Source organism: Bos javanicus, chromosome X (genome assembly GCF_032452875.1).
Source record: "Bos javanicus breed banteng chromosome X, ARS-OSU_banteng_1.0, whole genome shotgun sequence".
Classification (NCBI taxonomy): domain Eukaryota; kingdom Metazoa; phylum Chordata; class Mammalia; order Artiodactyla; family Bovidae; genus Bos; species Bos javanicus.
Genome location: NC_083897.1, coordinates 73816058 through 73838053, shown reverse-complemented (window position 1 = coordinate 73838053; position 21996 = coordinate 73816058). Strand labels below are relative to the sequence as shown.

Here is a 21996-nt window from a genome sequence, read left to right as displayed (position 1 = left end):
GATCAATTATATTGAACTCAGAATCTAGAAATAAACTTTAACATTTATAGTCAATTGATTTTCAACAAGGGTGCTAAGGCAATTGAATGGAGAAGGAAGTTTTTTTTTTTTTTTTTTTTGTATGTTTCAAAAATTTGTGCTAAGGCAACTGGATATCCACATGCAAAAGAATAAATTTCTTTTATTCACTATAAACAAGACCTACCTCACACCAAAAACAAAAGCAAACTCAAAATAGGACAAAGAACTAAAGGGAGAACTAAAACTAGTAAATTCTTGGAAGAAAACCCAGGTGTGAATTTTCATGACCTTGGCTTGGATAATGGTGACAGATATGATACCAAAATCACAAGTAACAAAAGAAAAAATAAATAAATTGTACTGCATCAAAATTTTTAAAAGTGTAGGCTCCAAATGATACCATGAACAATATTAAAACACAGCTCACAGATTGGGGAAAATTTTTTTCAAATTATGTCTCTGATAAGGGCACTGTATATAGAAGATAAAAAGAAATCCTAACCTCAAGAATAACAATAAAAACAGTCAACTACAAACTGGGCAACGGATTTATATATATAGAGAGAGATAGTTGATTTAAAATGTTATGATAGTGCTTGCTTTGGCAGCACATATACTAAAATTGGAATGATACAGAGAAGATTAGCATGGACCCTGAGCAAGGATGACACGCAAATTCATGAAGTGTTCCATATTTTTTTGTGTGACTTTTTTTTCTCTTTTTCTTTACTATTGTATTTTTGAAAATCCAACTTTTACTCTAGATTTTTAATATTTGCTTTTTGGTATTTGTTATCGATTTTGTACCTTTAGGAACCCAATCTTCAGTACCCATTTTTACTTGAGAGCGAGATTACTGGCTTGACTGCTCTCTTCCCCTTTGGACTCTGCTTTGTCTCCACCAAGTCGTCTCTATCTCCTCCCTCCCCCTTCTCTTCTCTGCCCAACTCTGGGAATCTCTTTGTATGTTCCAGATGGTGGAGAACACTTAGGGAACTGATTACTGGCTGGATCTGTCTCTCTCCTTTTTATTCCCCCCTTTATCTTCCCGGCCACCTCTGTCTCCTTCTTCCCTCTTCTCTTCTCTGTATAATTCCGTGAACATCTCTGAGCAGTCCAGACTGTGGATCGCACATAAGGAAGTGATTACTGGCTAGCTTGCTCTCTCCTCTTTTGATTCCACCTCATCTCATCCTGGTCACCTCTATCACCCTCCTCCCTCTTCTATTCTCTGTGTAACTCTGTGAACCTCTCTGGGTGTCCCTCACTGTGGAGGAACTTTTCATCCTTAACCTAGATGTTTTATCAACAGTGCTGTGTAGATGGAGAAGTCTTGAGACTACTGTAAAAATAAGACTGAAAACCAGAAGCAGGAAGCTTAAGTCCAAATCCTGAGAACACCAGAGAACTCCTGACTCCAGGGAACATTAATTGACAAGAGCTCATCAAATGCCTCCATACCTACACTGAAACCAAGCACCACCCAAGAGCCAACAAGTTCCAGAGCAAGACATACCATGCAAATTCTCCAGCAACACAGGAACATAGCCCTAAGCTTCAATATACAGGCTGCCCAAAGTCACTCCAAACCCACTGACATCTCATAACTCATTACTGGACACTTCATTACACTCCAGAGAGAAGAAGTCCAGCCCCACCCACCAGAACACCTACACAAGCTTCCCTAACCAGGAAACCTTGACAAGCCACCTGTACAACCCCACCCACAGCGAGAAAATTCCACAATAAAGAGAACTCCATAAACTGCCAGAATACAGAAAGGCTACCCCAAACACAGCAATATAAACAAGATGAAGAGACAGAGGAATAACCAGTAGGTAAAGGAACAGGATAAATACCCACCAAACCAAGCAAAACAGGAAGAGACAGGGACTCTACCTGATAAAGAATTCCTAATAATGATACTGAAAATAATCCAAAATCTTAAAAACAAAATTGAATCACAGATAAATAGCCTGCAGACAAGGATTGAGAAGATGCAAGAAAGGTTTAACAAGGACCTAGAAGAAATAAAAAAGAGTCAATATATAATGAATAATGCAATAAATGAGATAAAAAACACTCTGGAGGGAACCAACAGTAGAAAAACAGAGGCAGAAGATAGGATTAGTGAGGTAGAATGGTAGAAATAAATGAACCAGAAAGGAAAAAAGAAAAACGAATTAAAAGAAATGAGGGCAATCTCAGAGACCTCTGGAACAATGTTAAATGCCCCAAGATTCGAATCATAGTAGTCCCAGAAGAAGAAGACAAAAAGAAAGACCATGAGAAAATACTTGAGGAGATAATAGATGAAAACTTCCCTAAAATGGGGAGGGAAATTATCACCCAAGTCCAAGACACCCAGAGAGCCCCAAACAGGATAAACCCAAGGCAAAACACCTCAAGACACATATTAATCAAATTAACAAAGATAAAACACAAAGAACAAATATTAAAAGCAGCAGGGGAAAAACAACAAATAACACACAAAGGGATCCCCATAAGGATAACAGATGATCTTTCAATAGAAACTCTTCAGGCCAGGAAAGAATGGCAGGACATACTTTAAGTGATGAAAGAAAATAACCTACAGCCCAGATTACTGTACCCAGCAAGAATCTCATTCAAATATGAAGGACAAATCAAAAGCTTTACAGACAAGCAAAAGCTGAGAGAATTCAGCACCACCAAACCAGCTCTCCAACAAATGCTAAAGGATCTTCTCTAGACAGGAAACACAAAAAGGGTGTATAAACTTGAGCCCAAAACAATAAAGTAAATGGCAATGGGATCATACTTGTCAATAATTACCTTAAATGTAAATGGGTTGAATGCCCCAACCAAAAGACAAAACCTGGCTGAATGGATACAAAAAATAAGACCCCTATATATGTTGTCTACAAGAGACCCACCTCAAAACAAGGGACACATGCAGACTGAAAGTGAAGGGCTGGAAAAAGATATTCCACACAAATAGAGACCAAAAGAAAGCAGGAGTAGCAATACTCATATCAGATAAAATAGACTTTAAAACAAAGGCTGTGAAAAGAGACAAATAAGGACACTACATAATGATCAAAGCATCAATCCAAGAAGAAGATATAAAAATTATAAATATATATGCACCCAACATAGGAGCACCGCAATATGTAAGACAAATGCTAACAAGTATGATAGGGGAAATTAACAATAACACAATAATAGTGGGAGATTTCAATACCCCACTCACACCTATGGATAGATCAACTAAACAGAAAATTAACAAGGAAACACAAACTTTAAATGATACAATATTAAAAAGAATACATTTGAATCAGTTCTAATGAGGTGGATGAAACTGGAGCCTATTATACAGAGTGAAGTAAGCCAGAAGGAAAAACATAAATACAGTATACTAACGCATATATATGGAATTTAGAAAGATGGTAACAATAACCCGGTGTACGAGACAGCAGAAGAGACACTGATGTATAGAACAGTCTTATGGACTCTGTGGGAGAGGGAGGGGGTGGGAAGATTTGGGAGAGTGGCACTGAAACATGTAAAATATCATGTAGGAAACGAGTTGCCAGTCCAGGTTCAATGCACGATGCTGGATGCTTGGGGCTGGTGCACTGGGACGGCCCAGAGGGATGGTATGGGGAGGGAGGAGGGAGGAGGGTTCGGAATGGGGAACACATGTATACCTGTGGCGGATTCATTTTGATATTTGGCAAAACTAATACAATTATGTAAAGTTTAAAAATAAAATAAAATTAGAAAAAAAAATAAATGATACAATAGACTAGTTAGACCTAATTGATATCTATAGGACATTTCACCCCAAAACAATGAATTTCACCTTTTTCTCAAGCGTACACAGAACCTTCTCCAGGATAGATCACATCCTGGGCCATAAATCTAGCCGTGGTAAATTCAAAAAAAATTGAAAGCATTCCAAGCATCTTTTCTGACCACAATGCAGTAAGATTAGATCTCAATTACAGGAGAAAAACTATTAAAAATCCCAACATATGGAGGCTGAACGACAATGCTGCTGAATAACCAACAAATCACAGGAGAAATCAAAAAAGAAATCAAAATATGCATAGAAACAAATGAAAATGAACACACCACAACCCAAAACCTGTGGAACACTGTAAAAGCAGTGCTAAGGGGAAGGGTCATATCCTCTCCCTTTTGAATCTCCCTCCCATCACCCTCCCCATCCCACCCCTCTAGGTTGATACAGAGCCCCTGTTTGAGTTTCCAGAGCCATACAGCAAATTCCCATGGGCTATCTATTTTACATATGGATTCATGTTGAGGTTTGACAGAAAACAACAAAATTCTGTAAAGCAATTTTCCTTCAATAGAAAACAAATTAATTTTAAAAAACCCTGCACTTTAGTAGTGTATATCTTACTGCACTCTACAAATCTTCTATCTTCTTCATGAGAGTGTGAGCTCCTTGAAGATGGTATATGTCTTTGCACCCAAACATACTAAACATAGACATTCAACAAATGTTTTTAGGAAGAAAGCAGAGTAAAGCTAATCTGCAGCCTTAGGTTTATTTATAGCATATTATTACAAACTGTACTGAGAAATGGTGCAGGGCGTGGGGGGGGGGGGGGAAGGACTATGCAAGCAGTTCGAAACTCTGTTCAATTATCAAAATACTTCCTATCTAAAGTGAAAAGATCATTGGACAGAGAGGTTAGAATACCCAGATCCTTTCTTGCAATGGCATTTAGGGATAGAAAGGGATACTCAGATCAGATCAGTCACTCAGTCCTGTCTGACTCTTTGCAACCCCATGAATCGCATCACACCAGGCCTCCCTGTCCATCATCAACTCCCGGAGTTCACCCAGACTCACGTCCATCGAGTCAGTGATGCCATCCAGCCATCTTATCCTCTGTCGTCCCCTTCTCCTCCTACCCTCAATCCTTCCCAGCATCAGAGTCTTTTCCAATGAGTCAACTCTTCGTATGAGGTGGCCAAAGTACTGGAGTTTCAGCTTTAGCATCATTCCTGCCAAAGAAATCCCAGGGCTGATCTCCTTCAGAATGGACTGGTTGGATCTCCTTGCAGTCCAAGGGACTCTCAAGTCTTCTCCAACACCACAGTTCAAAAGCATCAATTCTTTGGCGCTCAGCCTTCTTCACAGTCCAACTCTCACATCCATACATGACCACAGGAAAAACCATAGCCTTGACTAGATGAACCTTTGTTGGCAAAGTAATGTCTCTGCTTTTGAGTATGCTATCTAGGTTGGTCATAACTTTCCTTCTAAGGAGTAAGCGTCTTTTAATTTCATGGCTGCAATCACTATCTGCAGTGATTTTGGAGCCCAGAAAAATAAAGTCTGACACTGTTTCCACTGTTTCCCCATCTATTTCCCATGAAGTGATGGGACCATACTAGTTAATATTAAAAAGCTAATGCAGACAGTATAGACATAGCACTAGATGGCAGCAGAAGAAACATTGAAAAGGCAGTATTCAGTTCAGTTCAGTTCAGTAGCTCAGTTGTGTCCGACTCTTTGCGACCCCGTGGCCTGCAGCATGACAGGCCTCTCTATCCATCAACAACTCCCAGAGTTTGTTCAAATTCATGTCCATCGAGTCGGTGATGCCATCTAACAATCTCATCCTCTGTCGTCCTCTTTTCCTCCTGCCCTCAATCTTTCCCAGCATCAGGGTCTTTTCAAATGAGTCAGTTCTTTGCATCAGGTGGTCAAAGTACTGGAGTTTCAGCTTCAGCATCAGTCCTTCGAATGAATATTCTGGACTGATTTTTTTCTAGGATGGACTGGTTGGATCTCCTTGGAGTCCAAGGGACTCTCAAGAGTCTTCTCCAGCACCACAGTTCAAAAGCATCAATACTTCGGCACTCAGCTTTCTCTATACATGACTGCTGGAAAAACCATAGCTTTGACTAGATGGACCTTTGTTGGCTAAGTAATGTCTCTGCTTTTTATATGCTGTCTAGTTTGGTCATAGCTTTCCTTCCAAGGAGCAAGTGTGTTTTAATTTCATGACTGCAGTCACCACCTACAGTGATTTTGGAGCCCCCCAAAAGTAGTCAGCCACTGTTTCCCCATCTATTTGCCATGAAGTGATGGGACCAGATGCCATGATCTTAGTTTTCTGAATGTTGAATTTTAAGCCAACTTTTTCACTCTCCTCTTTCACTTTCATCAAGATGCTCTTTAGTTCTTCTTTGCTCTCTGCCATAAAGTTTGTGTCATCTGTTTATCTGAGGTTATTGATATTTCTCCCAGCAATCTTGATTTCAGCTTGTGCTTCATCCAGCCTGGCATTCCACATGAGGTACTCTGCATATAAGTTAAATAAGCAGGGTGACAATATACAGCCTTGACATATTCCTTTCCTGATTTGAAACCAGTCTGTTGTTCCATGTCTACTTTTAACTGTTGCTTCTTGACCTGCATACAGATTTCTCAGGAGGCAGGTCAGGAGGTCTAGTATTCCCATCTCTTTGAGAATTTTCCACAGTTTGCTGTGATCCACACAGTCAAAGGCTTTAGTGTAGTTAATAAAGCAAAAGTAGATATTTTTCTGGAACTCTCTTGCTTTTTTCTATGATATAACGGATGTTGGCAATTTGATCTCTGGTTCTTCTCCTTTTTCTAAATCCAGCTTGAACATCTGGAAGTTCATATTTCATGTACTGTTGAAGCCTGGCTTGGAGAATTTTGAGCTTTACTTTGCTAGGGTGTGAGATGAGTGCAATTGTGCGGCAGTTTGAGCATTCTTTGCATTGCCTTTCTTTGGGATTGGAATGAAAACTGACCTTTTACAGTCCTGTGGCCACTGCTGAGTTTTCCAGATTTGCTGGCATAATAAGTGCAGCACTTTCACAGCATCAACTTTTAGGATTTGAAATAGCTCAACTGGAATTCCATTAACTCCATCAACTCCACTAGCTTTGTTTGTAGTGATGCTTCCTAAGGCCCACTTAATTTCACATTCCAGGATGTCTGGCTCTAGGTGAGTGATCACACCATTGTGGTCATCTGGGTCATTAAGATCTTTTTTGTACAGTTCTTCTGTGTATTCTTGCCACCTCTTCTTAATATCTTTGGCCTCTGTTTGGCCTATGCCATTTCTGTCCTTTGTTGTGCTCATCTTTGCATGAAATGTTCCCTTGGAATCTCTAATTTTCTTGGTATTAGGTGATATATATTAATATTAGTTCACTGATGCTCTTCATTTGGCTACAGAGTTCAATTAACATCATCCTGGGGTGTGAAGTATATTAAAGTATGGTGCTATAGGCCTTATCCAGTTTTTATCACAACTAAAAAGCAGCCGAATCTTGGCAACTGTTTATTTAAGCGATTATTGTTCTGTCTTTTAGTTTCTACTTTAATTTGTTCCTTCTGATTATGAAATGGAGATAGATTATTATTTTAGAGTTGTTCAAATATGAAACTTTTAAAACTTAAAAATTAGCCTGATGAATATTGTTTTGTTATGAAAGTGAAGAAGAGGAGTGGACAGGGGTATGTTGTCCTTTTTTTCCCTGCTTTTCAGTCTTTCTACTGCTGCCATCTAGTGTTCTGTCTTATACTGCTTGCATTTGCTTTACCACATCAGGGATAAGATAAAGTAGAACATGATCATAACAACTGTAGCTCTCATTTGTGATGGTCCCTGTAGTTTACAAAATACTTTCACACATGTGTAATCATAGATTACTCCTAAGCAGCATTTCAATGATCCTATATAGCTAGCCCAGTGGTTTTCAAGTCATGTTTCTCTCTGTCTTGGGGAAGTGACTTGGGGGTAGAGGCAGGGGTAATGGGACTTCCTCCCTTCACTCCTACCACCATAAAATATACCTCCTTTATATATAGCACAGTTTCATTTATATGTTTTATCTATCTGGGTACTAATATGATTTTATTTTTCAGTATGAGGTTTTGTCCACTGCCATGATTCTACTACCTAAAAGTAAAAATTGATAATTCATACAGATGAGAAAACTGAAGCTCAGAGAGTTTCAGTCATAAGTCAAAGATCACATAGCTAACAAGTAGCAGAGCAAAATATGCCTGATTCCAAGGCCCAAGTTGGCTTCCTAGACTATAGAGTTGCTTATAATGAAGTAGATTAAATCCAGATTGTTAAAGGAAAGGAAAGATCAAACAGATGACTCTTTAAAAACTGTGGTAAAATATATATAACATAAAATTTACCATTTTAATCATTATTTTAAGTTTATAATTCAGTGTCGTTAAGTACATTTACAATGTGTATCCACATTGAATTCACCACTATCTATTTCCATTACTTCTTTTGTCATCCAAAAAGAAACTCCATACCCATTAATCAATAACTCCTCATTCTCCTCTCGATCCAGTCCCTGGAGACCAACAGTTATTCACTGTGTCTATGAATTGCACTGCTCTAGGAACCACATATAAGTGGAATTATACAATATTTGTCCACCTGTGACTGACTTATTTCAGTTAGCATAATGCCTTCAAGGTTCATCCATGTTGTAGCATGTGTCGGAATTCCCTTGTTTTTTAAGCCTGAGTAATATTACATTGTATATTATATACTACATTTTGTTTAGTCATTCATCCATCAGTGGATATTGGATTGTTCTCTACTGTTGAATATTGTCAATAATACTGCTGTGAATATTGGTGTACAAATATATGTGACTCCCTGATTTCATTTACTTTGGTTATACCTGGAAAAAAAAAAAACACTAAATCATGCAGTATTTCTATATTTAACTTTTTACAAAACTACCAAATTGCTTTTCACATTGAAGTACATTTTTTTCTTTTATTCATTAAAAAAAAATTGTAGTATAGTTTATATACAAAGTTGTGTTAGTTTCAGGTGTATAGCAAAGCTCCCCTGATAGTTCAGTTGGTAAAGAATCCACCTGCCATGCAAGGGACCCTGGTTTGATTCCTGGATTGGGAAGATCCACTGAAGAAGGGATAAGCTACCCATTCCAGTATTCTTGGGCTTCCCTTGTGGCTCAGCTGGTAAGGAATCCGTCTGCAATGCGGGAGACCTGGGTTCAATCCTTGGGTTGGGAAAATCCCCTGGAGAAGGGAAACGTTACCCATTCCAGTATTCCAGCCTGGAGAACTCCATGGACTGTGTAGTCCATGGGGTCGCAAAGAGTTGGACATGACTGAGAAACACTCACTTTCATATATATTTATATGTATTTCCCTGGGTATATTTGATTCCTGGGTCAGGAAGATCCCCTGCAGTAGGAAATGGCAACCATCCACTCCAGTATTCTTGCCTGGAAAATTCCATGGACAGAGGAAGCTGATGGGCTACAGTACATGAGGTCGCAAAGAGTTGAACACAACTGAGAAAATACAACAGTATATGTCTCTGTATATATATATATATATATTCTTTTTCATTTCCCTGTGCTATGCAGTAGGTCTTTATTATCTATTTATATGATATTACTTATATGTGGAATCTAATAAAAATCATACAAATGAAATTATTTACAAAAGAGACTTACAGTTCTCAAAATCAAATTTATGGTTACCTATGGGGAAAGGTGAGGAGAAGTGATAAATTAGGAGATTAGAATTAACATATACATATTGAAGTATTTTTAAAAGCAATGGATTATAAATTCAGACAATATGTTTTCCAAATAGTTATTTACCACTGCCAATAAAGATTTTCCTTTTATGTTAAACTGTTTTTTCATAGAAGATTGTTGTCTATAATCAAGAAGACCTTATGTGTTGATGGATTAACAGATAAAAAAAAAAAAGTGGTATACACGTACAGTGGAATATTTTTCAGCCTTAAAAAGGAAGGTAGTTCTGGCACATCTACAACATGGGTAAACCTTGGGGACATTTTGATAAGTCAAATAAGCCAGACACAGGAGGACAAATATTGTGTGAGTCCACTCAGGTGAGGTATCTAGAGGAGTCAGATTCTTGGGACAGAAAGCACAATGATAGTTCTTGGGGTTTAGGGCATGAGAATTGTTTAATGGGACAGTGTTTCAGTTTTGCAAGATGGAAAGAATTCACAAGGTTGGTTACACAACAACATGAATGTACTTAGTACTGAACTGTACACTTAAAAATGGTTAAAGTGGTAAATTTTAGGTTCTGTGCATTTTACCACAATTACTTCTTTAATAAAAAGAAATTTAAAAGAAAAAAAAACACCTTATGTGGTTTTTATCATTGCTTACATGAAGATTCTCTTGCTCTGCATATAGTTACAGTGAATTGAATTTTTTGTTGATAATTATTGCTGAAGTTATAAGTCCTATGTTGTCTATGAAGATGCATTTCTTTACAACCTCTTCCTTTTTGTCAACCTTCCCTAACTTATTTTGGCAAGGCCCTAATCTAATAGCAAGTCTGACAATTTATCTAAGCACATCTGCCTCCAAAAGATGGAAGAATAAGACAAATATATCACGCCATTTTTTTGAAATTGCTCCAGATAAATTAAATGTCCCTTTCTCAGTGTTAAGTCTTCAGGTTTCCTAAAGCATACATTTTTTAATTAAAAAAATTTTTTTTCACTTGGATCCATTAATTAACGAACTGAATGATCAATTTACAGTATTATGTCACAATGTCTCCTTTACCTGAAGTAACTTTATGGTACAAATAAAATGTCCTTTTTACTTTTAACCCCACCACATAATGTGAAAAGTTTCCAATGGATGCATAATATGAAATCAAGTTGACCAGGATTAATTCTATCATTATTGCTAATATCAGTGAATATGACAAAAATAAATTTGCTTGAAGGAAGTATTAGTAGACAAATTGATTCCTAAAAAATAACTCTACCAACATACTGACAGGTTCAGGCAATTAATTAACCAAATTTTTGCCCAAGATCTACTAATCTTCTGAGTTAACAAGAGAGGATGATCCCTGTTTTCATGGAGGTTCTAGTCTAGTGCCATGAGACAGACAAAGCACAAATAAGTATAAAATAGATTAAAATAGTGACAAGTACTAGCTGGAAAGAGTTATTCTTTAGGTAAGATGGCCAGGGAAGACTTTTCTGAAGAAATATTTGAGCTGAAACCTGAATGGCAAGTAGGAGGCAGCCATGCAAAATATGATCCTGGCAGAGGGAATGGAAAGTGTAAAGACCATGAGGTAGGAGAGGAAAGGTACATATTTATGAGATCATGTAGGATCTTGAAAACCACAAAAAGGAGTTTAAACTTTGATCTCGGTTCAACTTATATCAATACAGTACAATCACCAGGTATATAATCTACTATGAAAGAGTCTAAATCTTGATTCAGACTTTTACAGGAGAATTTGCAATTTCCCTCATTCCTGTGGTGGAGAACAAGTCATTAGAAGTAAATCCTAAGATCGAAAAGTGGTCATAACTTTGTACCTTTATTACTACAAATTTATGGTTGGACACTACTGATGAAAAGGTAGGAAAATAGGTCAGTGGTATTGCTGCATTTTTGTGATGCTCTCAAGTAAAGTGTGTTGCAATAAGAGAAAACAGGGGATTTGATTTTGAAGAATTTGAAAGCCACATGATTTTATGGTTCAAGCCTGAGACACTTTGGGCCAGAGGGAAATAGTAAACCAATTATGACTTTCAATGCAAACCTAAAGGGTAAAAAATTTGCAGTTAATCCTTATTCTTTGGAACAAATGAGGTTTGGAGTTGGTGAAAGGAAATATGGACAGTCATTGGAGTTTTGCTGTTTTTATGGCACTTTCCTACCTTGCCACCGAAGTCTGCTCCCTACTTCCTATACTGCTTCAGGAGAAAAGTTGAAAAAAGCTAAAAGTGTTACCTTAGAAAAGGACCAGAATTCCTAGTAACCAGAGGGATGATTTTTTTGCAGTTGAAGATGGAGAAGCTCTATACAGTCAGCAAAAACAAGACTGGGAGCTGACTGTGGCTCAGATCATGAACTCCTTATTGCAAAATTCAGACTTAAATTGAAGAAAGTAGGGAAATCCACTAGACCACTCAGGTATGACCTAAATCAAATCCCCTATGATTATACAACAGAAGTGACAAATAGACGCAAAGGATTAGAACTGGTAGACAGAATGCTACCAGATCTGGTAGAAGAACTATGGACAGAGGTTTATGACATTGTACAGGAGGCAGTGATCAAAACCACCCCCAAGAAAAAGAAATGTGAGGAGGCAAAATGGCTATATGAGGAGACCTTACAAATAGCTGAAAAGAGAAGTGAAAGGCAAAGGTGAAAAGGAAAGATATTCCCATCTGAATGCACAGTTCCAAAGAATACCAGAGAGAAATAAGAAAACCTTCCTACGTGAAAAATACAAAGAAATAGAGGAAAACAAAAGAATGGGAAAGACTAGTGATCACTTCAAGATAAATAGAGATACCAAGGGAAAATTTCATGCAAAGATGGGCACAATAAAGGACAAAAACGGTATGGACTTAACAGAGGCAGGAGATATTAAGAAGAAGTGGCAAGAATACACAGAAGAACTATACAAAAAAAGATCTTCATGGCCCAGATAATCATGATAATGTGATCATTCACCTAGAGCCAGACATCTTGGAGTGTGAAGTCAAGTGGGCCTTAGGAAACATCACTACAGACAAAGCTAGTGGAGGTGATGGAACTCCAGCTGAACTATTTCAAATTCTAAAAGATGATGCTGTGTAAGTGCTGCACTGAATATGCCAGCAAATCTGGAAAACTCATCAGTTGCCACAGGACTGAAATGGTCAGTTTTCATTCCAATCCCAAAGAAGGGTAATGCCAAAGAATGCTCAAACTACCACACAATAACTTTCACTTCACATGCTAACAAAGAAATGCTCAAAATTCTCCAAGCTAGACTTCAAAAGTATGTGAACTGTGAATTTCCAGATGTTCAAGCTGGATTTAGAAAAAGGAGAACTGGAGATCAAATTGTCAACATCCATTGGATCACAGAAAAAGCAAGAGAGTTCCAGGAAAATATCTACTTTTGCTTTATTGACTGCACCAAAGCCTTGACTGTGTGGATCACAACAAACTGTGGAAAATTCTTCAAGAGATGGCAATACCAAACCACCTTATCTGCCTCATGAGAAACCGGCATGCAGGTCAAGAAGCAACAGTTAGAACCAGACATAGAACAACAGACTGGTTCCAAAATGGGAAAGGAGAACATCAAGGCTGTATATAGTCACCCTGCTTATTTAACTTCTATGCAGAATACATCATGCGAAATGCCAGGCTGGATGAAGCAAAATCTGGAATCAAGATTGCTGGGAGAAATATCAATAACCTCATATATGCAGATGACATCACCCTTATGGCAGAAAGTGAAGAAGAACTAAAGAGCCTCTTGATCAAAGTGAAAAAGGAGAGTAAAAAAGTTGGCTTAAAACTCAGCATTCACAAAACGAAGATTATGGCATCTGGTCCCATCACTTCATGGCAAATAGATGGGAAAACAATGGGAACACTAAGAGACTTTATTGTGGGGGGCTCCAAAATCACTGCAGATGATAACTGCAGCCAATAAATTAAAATATGCTTTCTCCTTGGAAGAAAAGCTGTAACAAACATAGACAGCATATTAAAAAGCAAACACGTTACTTTACCAACAGTCTGTGTAGTTAAAGCTATGGTTTTCCCAATAATCATGTATGGATGTGAGAGTTGGACCATAAAGAAGGCTAAACACTGAAGAATTAATGCTTTTGAGGTGTGGTACTAGAATTGATGCTTTTGAACTGTGGTGTTGGAGAAGACTCTTGAGAGTCCCTTGGACTGCAAGGAGATTCAACTATTCCATCCTAAAGGAGATCAGTCCTGGGTGTTCATTGGAAGGACTGTTGTTGAAACTGAAACTCCAATATTTTGGCCACCTGATGCGAAAAGCTGACTCATTTGAAAAGACCCTGATGCTGGGAAAGATTGAGAGCAGGAGGAGAAGGAGACGATAGAGGATGGGATGGTTGGATGGCATCACCGACTCAATGGACATGATTTTGAGTAGACTCTGGGAGTTGGTGATGGACAGGAGGCCTGGTGTACTCCAGTTCATCTGGTCACAAAGAGTTGGACACGACTGAGTGACTGAACTGAACTGAACTGGACTCTAGAGTCCCTTGGACTGCAAGGAGATCAAACTAGTCAATCCTAAAGGAAATCAATCTTGAATATTCACTAGAAGGACTGCTTCTGAAGCTGAAGCTCTGATACTTTGGCCACTTGAAATGAAGAACTGACTCATTGGAAAATACCCTGATGCTGGGAAAGATTGAAGGCAGGAGGAGAAGGGGACGACAGATGATGAGATGGCTGGATGGCATCACTGACTCAATGGACAAGGGTTTGAGAAAGCTCTGGGTGATGGTGAAGGACAGGGAAGCCTGGCATGGTGCAGTCTATGGGGTCTCAAAGAGTTGAACACTATTGAGCAATTGAACAACAACTACAGAAGGGTGATGGAAGTGTATAGGCCTTAAAGAAATGCCACTTCATCTGATTAAGGCCTAGATGTAAGACCAGAAACTATAAAATTCTTAGAGGAAAACACAGGCAAAACAGTCTTTGACATAAATTGCAGCAAGATCCTCTATGACCTACCTACTAGAGTAATGGAGATAAAAACAAAAATACACAAATGGGACCTGCTGCTGTGCTGTGCTGCTAAGTCGCTTCAGTCGTGTCCAACTCTGTGCAACCCCATAGACGGCAGTCCACCAGGCTCCCCTGTCCCTGGGATTCTCCAGGCAAGAACACTGGAATGGGTTGCCATTTCCTTCTCTAATGCATGAAAGTGAAAAGTGAAAGTGAAGTTACTCAGTCATGTCTGACTCTTAGCGACCCCATGGACTGCAGCCTACCTAATTAAACTTAAAAGCTTTTGCACATCAAAGGAAACCACAAACAAGATGAAAAGACAACCCTTATAATGGGAGAAAATAATTGCAAATGAAGCAACTGGCAAAGATTAATCTCCAAAATATACAAGCAGTCCGTGCTGTTCAAAATGAGAAAAGCAAACAACTCAACCAAAAAAAATGGACAAAAGACCTGAACAGATATTTCTCTGAAAGATGACATATAGATGGCCAACAAACACATGAAAAGATGCTCAGCATCACTTACTGTTAGAGAAATGCAAATTAAAACTACAATGTAGTGTCACCTCACACAAGTCCAAATGGCCATCATCAAAAAAATCTACAAATAATAAATGCCACAAGTATGTGGAGAAAACGGAACCCTCCTGAACTGTTAGTAGGAATGTAAACTGACACAGCCACTATGGAAAACAATATGGTGATTCCTTTAAAAACTAGAAATAAAACTATCATATCACCCAGCAATACCACTATGGGGCATATACCCTGAGAAAATCCTAACTCAAAAAGACACATGTACCCCACTGTCCATTGCGGCAGTATATACAGTAGCCAAGACATAAAAGTAACCTAGATGTCCATCAACAGATGAATGGATAGAGGATTTCTGGTACATATATACAATGGGATAACACTGCAGTAATTGGTTGCAGTCTCAAAAGTGACAGAATGACCTCAGTTCATTTCCAAGGAAAAACATTCAACATCACAGTAATCCAAGTCTATGTCCCAACCATTAATGCTGAAGAAGATGAAGTTGAATGATTATATGAAGACCTACAAAATGTCCTAGAACTAACACCAAAAAAAAAAAAAAAAGATGCCCCTTTCATCATAGGGGACTGGATTGCAAAAGTAGGAAGTCAAGAGATACATGGAGGAGCAGGAAAGTTTGGCCTTGGAGTACAAAATAAAGCAGGACAAAGGCTAACAGAGTTTCACCAAGAGAACACACTGGTCATAGCAAACACACTCTTGCATGAACACAAGAGATGACTGTACACAGGAACATCACCATTCATTTGGTCAATACCAAAATCAGATTGCATATATTACTCACAGAAGAAGATGGAGAAACTCTATACAGTCAGCAAAAACAAGACCTGGAGCTGACTGTGGCTCAGATCATGTGCAAAATTTAGGCTTAATTTGAAGAAAGTAGGGAAAACCACTAGGCCATTCAGGTATGATCTAAACCAAATCCCTTATAATTATACAGTGGAGATGACAAATACATTCAAGGGACTAGATCTGGTAGACAGAGTACCTGAAGAACTTTGGATAGAGGGTCATAACATTGTACAGACGGTGGTGACCAAAACCATCCCCAAGAAAAAGAAATGCAAAAAAGTAAAGTGGTTGTCTGGGGAGGCTTTACACATAACTGATAAGAGAAGCAAAAGGCAAAGGAGAATGGGAATGATATATCCAACTAAATGTAGAGTTCCAAAGAATAGCAAGGAGAGATAAGAAAGCCTTGTTAAGTGAACAATGCAAAGAAGTAGAGGAAAACAATAGAATGGGAAAGACTAGAAGTCTCAAGAAAATTGAGACACCAAGAGAATATTTCATGCAAGATGGGCACAGTAAACAACATAAACAGCAAGGACCTAACAGAAGCAGAAGAGATTAAGAAGATGTGGCAAGAATACAAAGAAGAACTATACAAAAAATCTTAATGAACTGGATAACCACATGGTGTTGCCACTCACCTAGAGCCAGACATCCTGGACTGTGAAATCAAGTGGGCCTTAGGAAGCATTATTACAAACAAAGCTAATGGAGGTGATGGAATTTCAGCTGAGCTATTTCAAATCCTAAAAGACGATGCTGTGAAAGTTCTGCACTAAATACGCCAGCAAATTTGGAAAACTCAGCAGTGGCCACAGGACTGGAAAGGGTCAGCTTTCATTCCAATCCCCAAAAAAGGCAATGCCAAAGAATGTTCAAATTACTGTACAATTGCACTCATATAGCATGCTAGAAAAGTTATGCTCAAAATCCTTCAAGCTAGGCTTCAGCAGAATGTGAATGGAGAACTTCCAGATGTTCAAGCTGGATTTAGAAAAGGCAGAGGAACCAGAGAACAAATTGCCAACATCTGCTGAACCATAGAAAAAGCAAGGGAATTAAAAAAAAAAAAAAAAAAAAAAACTTCTTTTTCATTGACTCTGCTAAAGTCTTTCACTGTATGGATCACAACAATCTTGGAAAAATTTTTTTCTTTTTCCCCAGCTTTATTAAGATATAATTGACATACAACATTGTGTAAGTTAAAAGTACATAATGTGATGATTTTATACATGTGTCCTTTGTGAAACAATTACCACAACAAGGTTAATGAACACTTCCATCACCTCACATAATTACAATATTTCATAGTGAATACATTTAAGATCTATTGTCTTAGCAACTTGAAAGTATTGTTAACTATAGTAAGCATACAATACACTAGAGTCCTCAGAAATTATTCATCTTATATCTGGAAAGTTGTACAGTTTAATCAGTATTTCTTGATTTCCTCCACTCCTCAGCCCTTCATAACTATCATTCTATTCTCTGTTTCTATGAGTTCAACCTTTTCAGTCTCCATGTGCAAGAGAAATCATACAGTACTTTTCTTTCTCTGTTCGACTTATTTCATTTAATATAATGCCTTCAAAGTGCATCTAATTTGTTGCAAATGTCAGGATATTTTCTTTTTATGGCTATATATATAGCCATATTATATGTATACACACACTATTCAATCCATTCGCGTTAACTTTTCTGAGTGATGTAAGATAGGGGTCCAATTTTAACCTTTTGCATATGACAATCCAGTTTGCCCAGAGCCATTAATTGAATAAACTATCATTTCTCCATTGAGTGTTCTTGGCTCTCTTGTCAATATTAGTTGACATATATGTATGGATCCATTTCTGGGCTCTCAATTCTGTTCCATTAGTCTACATGTCTATTTTCATGCCAGTACCATACTGTTCTAATTACTATCAATTTGTAACATGGTTTGAAATCATGAGGTGTGATACTTCTGGCTTTGCTCTTATATCTTGAGGTTGCTTGGGGTCTTTGGGATCTTTTGTGGTTCCATGTGACTTTTATGGTTGTTTGCTCTATTCCTATAAAAAATGCCTGGAATATTGACAGGAATTGCATTGACTCTATAGATGGTTTGGGGTACTACAGACATTTTAAAACTATACACTTGGTGTTAGGATACATGAGAAAGCAACTCTCTCTGCAGACAGAACAGTAACAAAACTTACCTTATACAACTATGGTTCTGGATAGGAGAAAGGAAAATATCATCCTTGTGAAATAATAACCACAAATTGGCCCTCATGTGAACGTTCAGCTAAGATTGTAGTCCAGACAAACCACAGCCAGACTTTCTTCTTTAATGTGGACCTAGGTTGATAGTGACCAGAGGGCACTGGGAAAAGGAAAGACAAATCCTCACCGGGGAATGGAATTTCAAGTTAGGCCTCAAACAGTTCCCACTAAAATGTTTCAAAGAATATACAACCACAGTCAGAAATCACCAAACACCCTCCTCTGCCCAAAACAAGCAACTATAAGTAAGCCAGTAGGAGAAAGAGAGAGAGACAATAGAATTAGACTCAGAGACTTCAGATGGTGGAGATTTAGATACTTAATACAAAATATGTATATTTAAGAAGTAAAGGGGGACTGAGAATATTAGCAAATAGTAAGAAGTTATGAAAGTGATTATGCATATTTTAAAATAGAAACAATCAGAGATTTTCTGGAAATAAAAATATAATAATTATAGTGAAATAATCATTAGATGCATTGAACAATAGAATGGGTACAGCAGACGTTTAGTAAGCTGAAAAACATGTTCATATAGTTGATCAAGAATGAAGCTTAACAAATACAATATTGTAAAGTAATTAGCCTCTAATTAAAATAAATAAATTTAAAAAAAAAAAGGATGAAGCTTAAAGAGATAAATAGATGACAAGTATGAAATTCAATTTAAGAGACATGGAGAACAGAATATGAAAGTGTAATAAATTCTAACCAGGATTAGAGGAGATAGTGAAGGGAATAGAAACATATAACTTTCAAGAAATATAGGGTTGATAATTGTCCAGAAATGTTGAAAGTTGCTGATCCTCAGATTCAGAAACCTACAGCTTGCCTCCTTAAGGAATAAGATTCTAGAAAGAATGTTTGACTTACAAGAAGAAATTGTGAGTAAAATACTGAAAAGTATGTGAGTAAATAAAAACAAACATTGAATAATGTAGCATGATAATGTCTAATTTGAAGGTTAAATAGTTAAGTAGAACTAAAATATGGGACCATAATAATATCTAATTTGGGATGATGGACCTTAAAGTGCTCTATGAACATCGTGTCCTTAGTATCTCCTTTGTGTCCAAATTTCCTCTTCCTATTTTTTTTAAATTTTATTATATTTTTAAACTTTACAACATTGTATTAGTTTTGCCAAATATCGAAATGAATCCACCACAGGTATACATGTGTTCCCCATCCTGAACCCTCCTCCCTCCTCCCTCCCCATACCATCCCTCTGGGTCATCCCAGTGCACCAGCCCCAATCATCCAGTATCGTGCAGTGAACCTGGACTGGCAACTCGTTTCATACATGATATTATACATGTTTCAATGCCATTCTCTCAAATCTTCCCACCCTCTCCCTTTCCAACAGAGTCCATAAGACTGTTCTATACATCAGTGACTCTTTTGCTGTCTCGTACACAGGGTTATTGTTACCATCTTTCTAAATTCCATATATATGCGTTAGTATACTGTATTGGTGTTTTTCTTTCTGGCTTACTTCACTCTGTATAATAGGCTCCAGTTTCATCCACCTCATTAGAACTGATTCAAATTTATTCTTTTTAATTGCTGAGTAATGCTCCATTGTGTATATGTACCATAGCTTTCTTATCCATTCATCTGCTGATGGACATCTAGGTTGCTTCCATGTCCTGGCTATTCAGAATGGGAGAAAATAATAACAAATGAAGCAACTGACAAACAACTAATCTCAAAAATATACAAGCAACTCCTACAGCTCAACTCCAGAAAAATAAATGACCCAATCAAAAAATGGGCCAAAGAACTAAATAGACATTTCTCCAAAGAAGACATACAGATGGCTAACAAACACATGAAAAGATGCTCAACATCACTTATTATCAGAGAAATGCAAATCAAAACCACTATGAGGTACCATTTCACGCCAGTCAGAATGGCTGTGACCCAAAAGTCTACAAGCAATAAATGCTGGAGAGGGTATGGAGAAAAGGGAACCTTCTTACACTGCTGGTGGGAATGCAAACTAGTACAGCCACTACGGAGAACAGTGTGGAGATTCCTTAAAAAACTGGAAATAGAACTGCCTTATGATCCAGCAATCCCACTGCTGGGCATACACACTGAGGAAACCAGAAGGGAAAGAGACACGTATACCCCAATGGTCTTCCTATTTTTTTTAATTAAATTTATCTATTTTTTAAATGAAACAAAGATGAGTATATTTATGATGAAGAAGAAAGTTAAGTGAAAGCCACTCAGTTGTGTCCAGCTATTTGTGACCCCATATAGTCCATGGAGTTCTCCAGGGCAGAATACCGGAGTGGGTAGCCTTTCCCTTCTCCAGGGGATCTTCCCAACCCAGGGATCAAACCCGGGTCTCCCACACTGCAGGAAGATTATTTTACCAGCTGAGCCACAAGGGAAGCCCCTTATATTTCTTCTGATTTTTGCTTTATGCATCCCTAATGATACATAAAGCAAAAATCAGAAGAAATATAAAGGAAAATAAAAATATATAATCATGTGAAAGTGAAATCTGAGAATATTTTATCAAGTGTAGAAAAAATAAGAATCAGAGCATCTTGAATAATGTCATTAATAATTTAACTGTAGTAGGTTTCTACTTATATTAATTTGTATTAATCTTATATCCTACACATATACACTTAAAATTTTGTATCTCGTGCAATGTCATTAGGTTTCCATAGGATATTTAGAAAAACTGGCAAAAAGATAAACTATTAAATTTCAAAATGTAGAATTCTTTTTTTTATTCAGTTATACAGATATATTATTTTTGAAATTATTTCCGTTATAGGTTATTATAAGATATTGACTATAGTTCCCTGTGGTATACAGTAAACCTTTGTTGCTTGTTGCATATCAATTTTTTAAATTAGAAATCTAGCATTCTATCCACACTAAGTCAAACAAGTAGAATCCAAATGTCATAAATTTTTATTTAGGAAAAAATTCATGTTTTCTAATATATATATATGTTATACATATTATTTATATGTATGTATAGAAGAGCTTTTCTACTATGCTTGATAAAGGTTTGAGAAAGAACATAAAAAGAAGAGATGGAGAAATTGGAAAGCATAAACTAAATGAAATGGGAGCATTGACATGAAATAGAAAAAGTGAAACAAAGTAAATGAAAGTAAAATATCCTCATATAGTCCAGTTGTTTTTAAACGTGACTGCTCTCTAGAAACATATCTGGAGCTGTAGCCAAAAAAAGCAATACTTGAGCATTTGTATTTTTCAACAAATTCCAAGATAATTCTGATATGCATTTGGATTTTTAAAAGTGATTACAGGTTTTTGTATTAAATGGTAGTTTTAGTGACACAGAATTCTATTATTTTTCTGTTGATCAATCATGATACAATGGTATTAAGTGAATAATAGTTCAGTCAGTTCAGTTCAGTTGCTCAGTCATGTCCAACTCATTGCAACCCCATGGACTGCAGCACACCAGGCTTCCCTGTCCATCACCAATTTCCGGAGCTTGCTCAAACTCATATCCATTGAGTCTGTGATGCCATCCAACCATCTCATCATCTGCCATCCCCTTCTCCTCCTGCCTTCAGTTTTTCCAAGCATTAGGGTCTTTTCCAATGAGTCATTTCTTTGCATCAGGTGGCCAAAGTACTGAGTTTCATCTTCAGCATTAGTCCTTCCAACGAATATTCAGGACTGATTTCCTTTAGGATTGACTATTTTGATCTCCTTTCAGACCAAGGGACTCTCAAGAGTCTTCTCCAAAACCACAGTT

At 37.4% G+C, this 21996-nt stretch overlaps 1 non-coding gene across 1 annotated transcript; it reads left to right on the top strand.

Moving 5' to 3' along the window:
• Positions 1-613: 613 nt before the first annotated feature.
• Positions 614-720, top strand: LOC133243653 (U6 spliceosomal RNA). Its single transcript, XR_009735194.1, has one exon. It is a non-coding gene; the product is annotated as a U6 spliceosomal RNA (small nuclear RNA).
• Positions 721-21996: the final 21276 nt, after the last annotated feature.